The following is an 11,686-nucleotide window of genomic DNA, read 5'->3' as shown; positions in this document are numbered from 1 at the left end:
ATATATATATATATATATATATATATATATATATATATATATTCAAAATAAAAACTTGTATGCACATACAATAAAAGTCTACAGAGCCCTTAAGGAGATGGTGATTGAAAAATATGAGATGGGTGAAAAACTATATTTCAGTGCTTTTGCATTCACTGAAACAATGTACGCTCACTTACAAAGATTTCTTGAGGGAACACAATACTTTTGCTTTCTCTAAAATGTATTGCTTTCCCTCAAGACATTTTGAATTCTCTCACAAAAATTTTGCATTCTCTTGCAAAAATGATGCATTCCCCAAGGAATAATTGGATTCCCTTACAAAAAGGGAAAAAAAGAAAAAACACAAATTTTCCTACAAAAGAATTATACAGAAGTATCGAGTTCTCCAAGAGAGTGTGCATACTCATCACTCAATATTGCCTTCTCCCAAGGAATTGTGTATTCTTCTCCAAAAACAACTTTATTTATTAACTTTTATTAACTTAATTTCCTTGAAAAAGTATTGTGTTCTCCATAGAAATCACAAATAAAAACGTGACATTCATATTGTCAGAAATTTATTAACTAAATTTTTTCCTAATACTTTTTAGGACCCCATTTATGTTCTATTGTTTTGTAAATCCAATTTCAAAATCTACAGTTGAAATCAGAATTATTAGCCCCCCGTTTATTTTTTCCCCAATTTCTGTTTAACAGAGAGAAGATTTCATCAAAACATTTCTAAACATAATAGTTAAATAACTCATTTCTAATCACTGATTTATTTTATCTTTGCCATGACACTTCTATACTGCTTAAAGTGATATTTTAAGTGACATTTCTAATGTGTTAGAGTACTGTTCAAATACTTACAATACCAGATCAGCAGATATACTCTTACCTAAGATGCTATTTTTTTCACACAGAGTTAGGTCAATCTGCATTCTATAAGTATGCTTGTATGTATGGAATGAGCTTCAACATATTCTACAGATGAAATCTATATATAAAAATATTTTAAGGAATGTCGATTTAGAACAGTGCACATGTTTTAACTATTGATTATGGTTTATACTATTTTTGTGTGTTATGATATGTATTTATTTATAAAAAATTTTTTTGTAACTTTGTCCTGCTGCTTGTCTTGACCAGGACTCCCTGGTAGAGGGGATACTGTATCTTAATGGCACACTCCTACACTGTAAAACCCAACAGTCGACTTTATCAAATGAGTGTAGTTAACTCAAAATTGACAGTAAGTTAATTCTACTTTTTAGTTTTTAGTTAATTCTACTATTAGTTTTTTTTTTTTTTACTCAAATGGTTTGCAGCAATCGGTTTCCTCAAACGGTTTGAATTACCTTAACTTTTTGGGTTTTACAGTGTGGTGTAAATAAATAAATAAATAAATGAATAAACTTAATTCCTTTTTGTTTTCCCAACAAAAAAATGTATTGTGTGGAACCCAGCATTTTTTACAGTGTTGAGGATCGCACACTGTAAAAAACGCAGGGTTCCACACAATTCCTTCATGTTGACACAACACAAATTGATTAAGTTAACCTAAAATTAAGTGGATTGAACATAAAACAATTAGGTTGTTCCAAAAAAAGTCTTAAGAATTGTGTTTTTTTCAACTCATTTTAAACTAGTAGTTTGAACAAGCAAAAAAAAAGTAATTTTTTGAGTGCAGATATAAAAAATGAGTCAACTTAACAGTGCTTCTTCTTTACCAGCAGAAGTCTGCACACTCCAAACACCTCACTCCAGTGATCTTGGCCTTATGCCCATCTACCTCACAGGAGGGTCAAAACACAAAAACCAGTCTAGCCGCTCACATCCATTATCCCGATTGCTAGCCAGTGACCAAGATCCCCCTTTCTCTCTCTCTCACCAGACAGGTTGTCAATGCATCACAGAGAGGTCACTATCTCTCATCTCTTCAAAGTGTTGTCTGAATCCCGAGCTCTGCAGTGTGGATTCGACAGGCTATTAAGCAAATTACTGGCTGGTCAGTTATTGCACTCTATGCAGTGCTCATCGCATAACTCAAAGGGCCTGCTCATCTCCTTTTGACCCACAGGCCCACTCTGCATATCTTGCACCGCTAATTCATTGATTAAGTGCTTGTAGCTCTTGTTGTCGCAAAGGCGGGCAGGAAGTGGGAAGAAAAACAAAACAAAGCACTGTTATCGGAATCGAAAGCAGCGGGAGGTTTTGTATAGGCACGCTGGCGTAGCAGCACATGGGATCATTTCCTATTTGTTTGTGTTTATAAAGCATGTAAATAGTATAGCTCGCTAACTATCACTGTGGCTACACGAAGCTGAGGAAAAGAGCAGGAAGATTGGAAGTAATCAGATTAAGACCACATGCTGGTTATAGTCAAAAAGCAGCAGTATAATACTTGTTTGTCCTTTTTTCTCTCCAAATGCAGAAGTAGAAGGAAAATAATGAGAATTCAGGTAGGTGTTATTGTGCTTAGCATTTAGCTAGCGATGTTGTTGAATGCTGAGGAGACTAAATACAAATTCATACCGTGATATTTGTTTGTTAGTTAGTGGACAGTGACACTAAGTTTAATGACCTTTCCAGCATCTCTTTAAGACTAATTTCTAGTGCTAAACAGAGAAGTAATTCAGCAGAGTTGCATTTAACAAGTACAATTGTGTGTAAACTACTTAGAAAATGCCTTTCTTTTTCTTTTAATGCAAGCTAAGCCTCTATGCCTGTACGAACACTGAGCTGTACAGTAAAGACGGTGTTATTTTTTTGTGTGTGAACATGTGTGGGTGTGTGTACTTGCATGTTAATGTGTGTGGTGTATCTAAACCCATAACAGGGTCTACTTTAATGCTGTTATCCAAACTAGGACGGAGGAGAGGCCATCTCTAAATGAGATTAACATGCCTTGTATATTGCATAGGTACACAGAGGCCTTGATAATGACTGAAATAGAGCTTGAAGATTTTCAGGGAGAAAAAATAGGTCTACAGCAAAACCATTTTTAGTGATGAATCTCTTCAACTAACATTGATGTTGGACAGTATAATGGACATCATGTGTTAAAAATTGCTTCTCTTTATACTATATTGGGCACATTGGATATTAAAATAAAACTGAAATTGCATAGTATTTAAAACGAACATAGGTTCATTCTGAAAACGTAGCCCTGTGTATGTTTCTGGAGATTGCGAATTATGTAGCCAGAAGTATGTACGACTGCATTTAATTTTTTAAACGAGCACTACAGGGCGGTATGATGCCGTTCCTTTTCACGCTTACCAGCTGACTGCTTACCTCTGTATGGGTGGCTTTCCCGCTGTTACCAGTTTGTCCAGTTAGCTCACTATGTCGGTCAGTGGACTTGAGATACAGAGAGGAGTTGAACACAACGACAGGGTTCGAGTCAGGTGAGGAACAGTTCTAGAAAGCGGGTAAGACAAAAATAGAAGACAAAAAATAAAATAAACAAGTAATAAACAGGGTGAGAATGTGGTAAAATCTGAAAACATGGTAAAAATCAGGCGAGGACTTTTGTTTTTCTGGATAGCTTTTTAAAATTGTGGTTGGGTAGGCGGGTCAATCTGTGCTTTTGGAAACACTATTGGTTTGGTTTAGGGAAGGAGGAGGGTGGGTCAGTCAATCGGTCAGCCAATCGGTCAGTCAGTCAGTCAGTAAACAGCAGCCTCTGATAGATTTACGTGAGTACAGCAGGCATGAATGGCACTCGGGAGAAAAATCTGAGATCTCAAAAAGCACACACAGTGAACAAAAACAAAAATGACAAATTATTATAACTCCTGGGACTTATTTGGCGGTCCCCAGACATGTATTTAGAGGTACGTTTCAGAATGAGCCTGGGTTGATTTAAACTTTATTTCTAATCTTACTCATTCAAAGATTAAATAGATGTAAATAATAGTTTTTCAAAATTTAGTTTTGCACACTTAAAAAATGCCTCAGAGGTTAGCACTGTCGCCAGTTTGCATGTTCTCCCTGTCTTTGTGTGGGTTTCCTCAGGGTACTCCGGTCTCCCCCACAGTTTAAAGACATGCACTATAGGTTAATTGGATAAACTAAATTGCCCGTAGTGCATGACTTTGCATGACTGCATAATTGTATGGGTGTTTCCCAGTACTAGATTGCGGCTGAAAAGGCATCCGCTGTGTAAAACATATGGTGGAATAGTTGGTGGTTCATTCCACTGTGGCGACCCCTGAAAAAAAAGGAACTAAGCTGAAGGAAAATGAATGAATGAATGAATATTCAAATCAGATCAAATAATACTTTATGATTGTTTTTAGAACAATTTTTGGATTCTTCAAAAAGTGTGTACATATTTTAGATGTAGCAATGTCCATGTAACTAATATTAGCAGATACAAAACTAGTAATTGCTGAAATTAACATAGATTTTCAATTGCCAGTTTTGTCATCTAACACAGTTACATTTAACAAATGAAACTCTATGATTAAACTGTGAATTAAATCCTGATGTAAAACATTACCAGCCGAAGTTCTATAAAATACAGCAATTTTTATTTTGAATTATTTGTGTACATATGATAACATAACTGCTTGCAATTCACTTTCATTGCTTGACTTCATACCAACCATTTGAACACCATTGTGGCCTGCAATTTGTATTAAAGCAGTCCATCTTAACTTACTGTAAGTACGCAAGGAAAATAGTTTGGCAAAAGAAAAGTGAGGTCTCGAGATTCAAAAAGGTGTTGATTTCAGCCAATTATATGAGTCACGTACGATAGTTTCAGACGGCCCCAAAGATACCTCTAGCTTGTCATAATGATCACTGAAATAAGTTCCTTCTTCCTCTTTATTTTTGCAAATTACTAACCATCTTTTAAGAGGTCAACACTCCCTGTCTTGATTGACATACTTGAATGTATAATGAACTGCTCGGCTGTTTCCCACAAAAAAGCCTCAGCTGGATCTCAGCCTCCAAATTCCAGCAAGCTGCCCTTGATGTGCATGAGACCGGGCTGACGCACCCCTATCTGCGCTAATCATTACCCGCCAAGGCCTCCTCTTTTTTAATAAACGAGATAATTGGCTATCATTGTCTGGCTGGCTCTGTTTGGTGAGTGGGAATGGAAATGGCAGTGACCAGATGCCTCGCTCCCGCTCTCAAAGCTCTTTAATTAGAGAGGGCCCAGCGAACCTGAGGACCACGCCACTACAAAAGCAGGGAAAAGGGCAATTAACGGCCGAGTGGTCCCCTCTCCGTCCATCTGTCAGAGCGCAGGTGAAAGGAGGATGAAGGAGGTCTATCCTCACAGGCCCATATGGAGATCCTTATGGGCAAAGCCTTTCAATGCCTTTTCTTTAAGAAACATAGTATTTTTTTCCTCCCATGCTTTTACACTGGCATCAATATCTGTCTGGGAATGCACTGAGACAGCTGTGTGGTCAACAGACACACAGGCTACCTACCATCTTGTTAGATGGTGTACATGTAAACGGGATTTCTCCATTCAGTGTGCTTTTTGTCTTTCTTTTAAACAAAGCAGTCACACACAAAGTGCCTATGAAGCTTATATGGCTGCAGGAAATTTAAATTTGTTTTGGTAATAATGCTCTTTAATAGAGAGAAGATGTTTTTAACACATTTTTAAACAATAGTTTTAATAACTAATTTTTAATATTTAATTTCTATTGTCTTTGCCATGGTGACAGTACATCATATTTTACTGCCACCTGACAGAAGCCTTATAGACTTTCCAAATTTTGTAAAAAACAAATAATAATTTGATTTCTAGTTGATCATTTGGTATAAGAAGTGGCTTAAGTCATCTGGAATGGTACATAAAGTGTTCGTGCAGGACTCAAGATTAAGTTAATCAAGATTCTTTGGATTCATCTACAATGCCTCCTTCTTAATCTTACCCCAGACATTCTCAATAATGTTCAAGTCTGGTGACGGGGCTAGCCAATCCTGGAACACTTTGACCTTCTTTGCTATCAGGAACTTTGATGTGGAGGCTGATGTATAAGAAGGAGCGCTATCCTGCTGAACAATTTGCCCTCTTCTGTGGTTTGTAATGTAATGGGCAGCACAAATGCCTTGATTCCTCAGGCTGTTGATGTTGCCATCCATCTCTCGCATGCCCCAAACTGAATGAAACCTCAAACCATAATTTTCCTTCACCAAACTCGACTGATTTCTGTGAGATTCTTGGGTTCATCTGGGTACCAAAAGCTCTTCTGCAGTATTTGTGATGGTTGGCATACAGTTCAACAGATTCATCGGAAAAATCTACCGCCACTTTTTTCAAATGATCAACTAGAAGTCAAGTTATTATTTGTTGCTCTTACAACTAAGATCAACGACAAGACTTTTGTCAGGTAGCGTAGGTGTTTAAAGTGCCATTTCAAATTTTAACTAGGCTGAAATGGCTGATAATTTTGCCATCAACTACATATATTTTTCATAAATTCGAACCTTTTTTGGTTTATTCATGAGTTGTGAATTTTGAAATAATGTTAAAATGAAACAAACTGTAATGATCGCCATCGATCTAGGGACTGCAGATCACTGGTGACCTACACACACACCAAAAGAACTACCACTGAATGAATGCTTTGCACCAATCTCCACTGCTTCAGCTCATGGTCATTTGGACACACACACACACACATACACACACACACACACACACACACACACACACACACACACACACACAGGTTGAGTTCCTAGATCACCGGAGATCGTTAAATGAATACTGGTCATTTTCAGATTATATGTTCTTAAAAGCTTCAAATAATGATTGAAACTACATACAATTTTAATATTTAATTGTTTGATTTATTTATTCATTTAAAAAGAACCAAATTCAGTAATAACATGATGAAACCATGATAACATTCAAAACATTGATGAGTTGCTGAATAGATGCAATATGCCTTTAGGCTGAGATTCTCAACCGGTGGGCCGCTTACAGGATCACTGAGGCCCACTAGTGGGCTGCGAGATAGCTTAAAATTAACTTAAATATTTTACCATAATTATTTGATTTCATTATTAAATATGTAGTTTTACATTTATAGTAGTAATGAAATTTCCAGTTTTCTGTGATTGAACAGGCTAATTCAGACTATGCAAAAACAGCCTCACTGTTAATTACTGACATAACTGTGGTTTGAATTTTCAACTGCTGCACGTCAACAGGGTAACCATGATTAGAGTTATAATAACCAGCTCGCGCGAACCTCAAGTCTGCGACTTATACTGTATAAGAGTCGCACAAATCCGTTGAATCACAAACTATCCGCATCGTTGTACAAATTAACGACTTGCGAGTGTTTTATAACTGACGCATGTCCGTACAGGAGGATCTAGCAAGACTCGGGGGTGCTAGAAGTCAGTCTAAATATATATATATATATATATATATATATATATATATATATATATATATATATATATATATATATATATATATATATATATATATATATATATATATATATATATATATATATATATATATATATTTTTTTTTTTTTTTTTTTTTTTTTTTTTTTTTATACATACACAATGTTTCAGATTTTTTTATAGATGATATAGAAAAATACGGGAATAATAGAAGACAAGATAAATGTTTTGCTAATAAATAAAGCTTTAAAATAAGCATTTTCTCTAGACAAACAGTTTGGGCCTTCAAAACATTTTTGGAGAAAAAGGTGGGCCTCAAAGTGAAAAAGGTTGAGAACCCCTGCCTTTAGGTAATACAGATTCAGATTAATACAGTATGTACTTAGTGATTATAGAGTTCATAGTTTTCCTGTTCAAATTAAACATGATGATGAGTTCATCAAAAGCATTTACAAATGATTAACAATCTTGAAGCTTGATCGCATCGGCCATAACAGGTTTATTTGCTTCTATGCAAAAATGTGTCCATCCATAAGTCAACTGTTGCGTTCTATTCCGTATTAAATACACAGTGCTAAAAATCTTATAGGATTTTTTTATTTATATAATTGGTTGTCCTCATGTTCGAGTGAGTTTCCTCCGGGTTGATAAGTGAATCAGAATCCCTAGATAGAACATTAACTACTAGTCTATAGTTCACTTACTGAATTGAAAGTGATTTTCATTAAGACCCAAGATGCTCTGTTATGTTATAGCCAAGGTTTGTGAGAACTTCTGTCTGCATGTGATTCTTCATATCACGAGTTGTAGTTAAATACACACATTATACGTTTTGTCAGTGGTATTTTAAAGCAATAAAAGAATTTGCTCTGCTCACATTACAAGAATTCGACCCAGCTGTATAGTTGCAAAAGGGTGTTTTTCAGAAAATAATCTAAAGAAAAGAGAGAAAAAAAATCCCAAAACTGCATGAAATCCGGTGTTTATTGAGATACAGGGGCCACAAAAGCTTCACTGATTGGCCATTCTTTATATTGCATTCAGGGATTCAATTTCTGCTTTAATGAAGGTTGTGCGAAAGGTTCTATAACTATTTCTCCTCGCTTCATTTTACACTGTACAATGGTACAATAACTTTACCTTGAGCAATGTGACTTCTCCTCTGCAGAGGTTTAGAGATACTTCATATAGGTGAGAGATAATTCACCCTTTCTACAAAACCAACATTATTAACATGCTCTTAATTAAGACCAACAGTATTACAAAATTGTGAACATGAGGGGGGCAGCCATGTACTGTTGTGAGAAGATTATTTATTTGAAGTTAAGTGTACGCGATCATTAAATACAGTAATGACTGTGAACAGTGCGGCAGAATGTCTGGGGAATGATCATTGCTGCGCTGAATTAATCCAAGTTCTCCACGCAGTATATTTACTTAAGCCATTAAAGCCATGACAGTATGCCGTCAGGCAGAATCAGTGATATTCAGATGACCTGCTTTTTGTCTAAACGTTTCGTTGGCGCTGTGCCCGTTCAAATGTCTACAGCCATTACACTTATCAAACGGGATCTAAATGCAAATTCACATTTTCTGAGCAGCCGCAACAGCTCTGGCAGTTTACTATTCAAATACAACTCTTCAGCAATTAGATGTAATTAGATACTATTATTAGATGAGGCAATTTTCAAGCACTGAAGTTCTAGGTTTTCTCTTCGACTGACGTTTGTTTATATTAGTGTATTTACAGTTCAGTTACAGTTTTAACGTATGTTCTTAGAGCTCTTGAATATAATAATGCCATTATTATTCAATAGTGTATATAGTGTGAGATGCTTGACAAAAAAACAACATGGTCAAATTAATTAATGCTTTAACTAACAAATTCATTCATTCATTCATTTTCCTTCAGCTTAGTTCCTTAATCAATCAGCGGTCTCCATGGCAGAATGAACCACCAAAAGGGCTGGACAATAGGGCAAAAATTTATATCACAATATATTTCTTAATTTCGGTCAATATGATATAATTCCGATATCGATATTAAAAATCCAGGAAAAAACAATGGAATTGTGTACCCAAAAATGTCTGCAAACTGAATTTGCAAAGTCTATAATAACATCCAGGTTCTTATAATCTTTTAAAAATAAAAATAGTACAAAAAATTAGGTTTACTTTTTATTTAGCCTTTACAGACAAGAATAGTTAATTACCTGATAATGAAAAAAATAATAATAATTACCTAAATAAATAAAAGGTCTAAAAGGCCTTGCCTTATAAATTTTATACAATCTATTTATATCAACTAATACTTTATATTATTTTATATAACACATTTTCATCATTTAATGGATTTAATACCTTTATTATTTACATTCTATTTTATAAGCTTTACAATAACCTGATAAATATGTTTGTGAATTTTATTTTGAGTTTATATGTATGCATGCATCAAGTTTATATGTAAATGCACAAGTTCCGTACATGTTTTTTTCTTTTCTTTTTTAAGATTTATTTTTGACCTTTTTGCCTTTATTAGATAGGACTGTATTTAGACAGGAAGTGAAGTTGGAGAGAGAGAAGGGGGTAGGATAGGGAAATGTCCTTAAACCGGGATTCGAACACGGGACGCCCTGACGTGCTATTGCACCATATGTCGACACACTAACTACTAGGCTATTTCGCCGTTTTAAACATTCAATTTTATTTTTATTGTGTTTTATGTGTGTTGATATGCGAAGTTTGACTTAAATTTTTTGATGCGTTATCTTCTGACTCTCAGTATGTTTTATTGGGCGGAATTGCTTCAAATGGTGGAACAGATTTGATGTGTTCCCGATGCTAGTTGGCACCACTCTCCGGCACATTTGCAGAGCACCGAAACTATACATCTATCGGAACTTGAAAAGTCGAACCACTTCCAGACCACGGCATTAGTCTACCCACTCTTATCAACTATTTCATCTGCATTCTTACTTGTGGAAGCTTGTTCATTCACATCTGTATTCAGGGCACACTTCAGGGCAAACTTTTTGCGACGGAGCTTAACCAACTGCTGCTGAGCGCTGGCAGCGTGTCTATGATGTGACATCACGCTCTTTCTGACGGCTGAGCACTCAACTTCATTCAGCGACAAATGATAATATACAAGTTTCTATAAATATAATAATATATATATATATATATACATATATATATATATATATATATATATATATATATATATATATATATATATATATATATATATATATATATATATATATATGCAAATTTATATTGAAATATCGGAAATGGGTTTAAAACTCATATTACCGTTATTGAAAAAAAATGTACCGCTATATATATATCAAATTATTGTCCAGCCCTAACCGCCAACTTCTCCAGCATGTGTTTCACACAGCGGATGCCTTTCCAGCTGCAACCCAGTACTTGGAAACACCCAAACACACAGGCCAATTTAGCTTACCTAATACATCTATAGCACATGTCTCCACACAGAAATGCCAACGGAGCCAGCCGAGGCTCGAACCAGCAACCTTCCTGCAGTGAGATATCACCATGACACCGAATTTAAAATTTCAATTGGGAAAACTTTCGGTTTATGCAAGTTTTTATTTTCCATGAAGCACAAATTCATCAACAACTCATGCTATAGTGTTATTCAATATGTCTTGCTTCTCCAAAGCTGCTTTTAAGATATCGATCCTTTGTGCACACACACCAAAGATGCATCTGATGCTAGAAAACACACCATGTGCTTTAACCATGTGCACACATCACATGAACGAACTCTTGCTTGTGTCGATTGTATGTTTTCATGACATAACTGCTGAAACACTGGACAAGGATGAATAGGCGTCTGATCACGGCCGTAGTTTCTGACCCAGAGGAAGGCTTCAACCTTCAAGTAAAAGCGCCCCTTGTCGATTTATCATTCTAATTATCTGAGGCAGGTCTGGGCCTGCGCTGCCCAGCGACTGTCTGACTAAGGGAAAACGCACCAGCAATGCACAGCTAAAGTGAATATTAATAGGGCTGGCGGATGCCGACGTAGGATGCGTTTTATTAGGAAGACTAATGGTCCACTTGAGCAAACCCTCATTGCAATATCTCAGCTTGTTTGACCCTTTCTGGCCTGCTTTGAATATAATACCAAGATCTGGTCAGGTCACCCTCTCAGAACTCAATATCACACAAGGCAATTTCAAAGTTAACCCTGCAGCCGCCAGTGCATGTCACGTCCTTTTATAAAGACCATTTATAGAAGGAGACGACACTACCTCCTGTTCTCTTGTGGACT

General features: G+C 35.9%; 1 long non-coding RNA gene across 3 annotated transcripts in view; it reads right to left on the bottom strand.

The window, feature by feature from the left end:
- Positions 1–1,296: 1,296 nt before the first annotated feature.
- LOC147833055 (uncharacterized) overlaps positions 1,297–11,686 on the bottom strand; it is a 47,021-nt gene continuing 36,631 nt past the window's right edge. For all 3 annotated transcript variants that reach the window (XR_015513283.1, XR_015513284.1, XR_015513285.1), the window contains one exon: positions 1,297–3,408. This is a non-coding gene — a long non-coding RNA (uncharacterized LOC147833055). The remainder of the gene's footprint in view (positions 3,409–11,686) is intronic.

The sequence above is a fragment of the Danio rerio genome, chromosome 17, assembly GCF_052040795.2.
Source record: "Danio rerio strain M-AB ecotype USA chromosome 17, GRCz13ab, whole genome shotgun sequence".
NCBI lineage: Eukaryota > Metazoa > Chordata > Actinopteri > Cypriniformes > Danionidae > Danio > Danio rerio.
This window is presented reverse-complemented; position numbering and strand designations above follow the sequence as displayed.